The sequence below is a fragment of the Hetaerina americana genome, unplaced genomic scaffold (assembly GCF_022747635.1).
Source record: "Hetaerina americana unplaced genomic scaffold, ioHetAmer1.1.p SCAF_28, whole genome shotgun sequence".
Classification (NCBI taxonomy): Eukaryota; Metazoa; Arthropoda; class Insecta; order Odonata; family Calopterygidae; genus Hetaerina; species Hetaerina americana.
In genome coordinates, this window is record NW_027286852.1 from 4,871,048 (window position 1) to 4,873,522 (window position 2,475).

The following is a 2,475-nucleotide window of genomic DNA, read 5'->3' on the forward strand; positions in this document are numbered from 1 at the left end:
AGGCAATATATCTTTAAATTTCCAGGTTCGAGTGTATACCCCTAATGCAAAAACTTAGAAAATATTTTTTCAAAGATTCTCCTCCAGTGAAAGAAAACAAACATCAGGTAACGGTCCTCATCAGTAACTGCTTAAATCTTTACCGATATAATTAAATGCAATGAATAATATACAGGTATATATGCTCATACAATTTTTGGTTTCATAAGTGCCTACTACTAATGCATCTCAACCACATTGAACAACAAATTGTATATGTGTGTATAACCTTTCTTAGTGGCTCTCTAAAATGCATCCGAAAAGGTGAGAAAGGAAATAATTGGTAGGGTTTAGGGTAACTTTAATACACCTGTAATCCATAGCCATTAACAACATGTTATTGTCGTGTATGCACATTTGTTGTCTATCTTCACAGGATACTAATTGGTAGACTTTCTTTTAATGGACTCCCTTTTCTGTATGCATTTTATTCTTGCTTTTTCCATGTTTTCATACACATGGTACCTGCTAGCCACCAAAAGGGGTTTTTTGGTAGCTTTTTTGTCATTTGTACCTATATGTAATTATGAAGGATGCTTATGTGGGCAACATTTTATTTTTGAATAGTTCAAGTGGCTGTAGTGTGGGAACTAGTGAAGATGACATGGAGGGATAAATTCAAATATTTCATGTTTACTGGATTTTGTGTCAAGAAAATTTTATACTAATATTCTTCTGACACTTTCCACCATCTAAAACAAAGTCAGTATGAAAGTGCAAAAGAAGTAGAACTGTGAAACTCAAAAATACTTTGGAGGTGGCTTTTTGATCATATCCTCCTACTGATTAAGGGGCAGACTCCATTCCACTATTTGTATTTTAGTTGCATGTGTTTCACGATTGGATAGCAACAATTAAAAATTAATATTGTAATTCATTTGCCCCATGGTCAATTTATCTTATGTCTCATTTTGATCTAGCCGGCCAAAGTATTGCTGGGATTAAATTGTTCTCTCTGTGTCTGCATTAAGCTAATGTGTTTTGTGCTTACACAATAGGCTAATTCAAAATAGCTTTTATCTATATCTTGTTCCCCTTCAGAAATGAGATCTTTCATTTTAAATGCCAAATGCTTGATCCTTAATCAAGGTATGAGTTCATGCGGTTAATAAGACCTCTCCCCAAGAGTTTAGTTAATTAGATCCATCAGGCGAGTTACTGGGTCCCATAGCCTATAAATAGTTTAAATTTAATTCATTATCGGCCAATTTCCTCATTTTATCCTTAAAATTATTTTACCTCACTGATAAAAATGTCATAGGATGAATATGCCAAAATAAACTAAGGTAAAGATAATGTCCAAGTATAAAGGCAGTTGTGTGTATAGTTCATTGGAGTTCGAATCATGTGGATTGAGGCCATCTTTGATAAATTGAAAGGCTTATATGCATGTAAATTATCACAAAAAAAATATTTCAATGCCTAGCTACCCATGCCATGTAATAGACAAAGAGATAAAAGGCATATATACTTATTTATTTTGTAAGTAAGAAAATAAATTTAAACCAAAGATGAACTCCTTAGAGCCAAATTTATCTTCTTCAAATTCAGATATTGCTCAGAAACTACCAATATCACTTACTAAACAGTTTCAATCAAATAACAAGGAGATTCATAATTTCCTCACATTATACACTCTTCATAAAATAGTTTCAACCTTGATTTGATTTACATTTTGGTCCATCAATTGGCTTTATGAACAAAACATTGCAGCATAGAGAAGAAATAAAGCATTAGATTAGGCATAGTAGATATCATGGGGATAGAGAAATTAGAATACTAAATGACAAATAACTGTAGGGAAGTTTTTTTATTACGACAGAAATACGTAGTTATCAAGCTTGGGGCATTTCAGCATGCCTTGTTGGTGCATCGGCAGGAGTTCATTGGAGACTCAAAATATCTAATGAATGCTTGTGAGGCCTCAACATGCCCAATGCAGTTGATAATATGTCCTATGCAACATCGGTCTCGAGCTAAGAGATACAATGGTGTGGAACTGATCATGAATTAAGAAAAGCCATAGGGTTTCTCATATATTCTAGTCATATTTGTCTCAAAAATAAGGTACGAAAATTAACCCTGCAAGAATTTTTACACTATTTTATGAGCTTATATTACACAATTTATAATTAAAAAGTTGAATTTTGGAATCGATCAAATATTAGTAAACGCTGGATGCATCCTTTAACCATTATACCGATTCTTTCATTGATTCTTACATGTTATAATAATATTTTTACGAAGAAACAAAATCTGAAAAACGTTGAATATTAAGAATATGCGCCACGATGTTCGCAGTGTCAGTAAAAAACTTAGTTTTGCATATAAAGAACTTTCTATCGCTTCTCATATAAAATTTAGCGCTTCGCGTGAGCACTCTGCCATACAGCGCTACTAGTGTTACTTAATGTAACTAAATGCATCGCCCGGGAA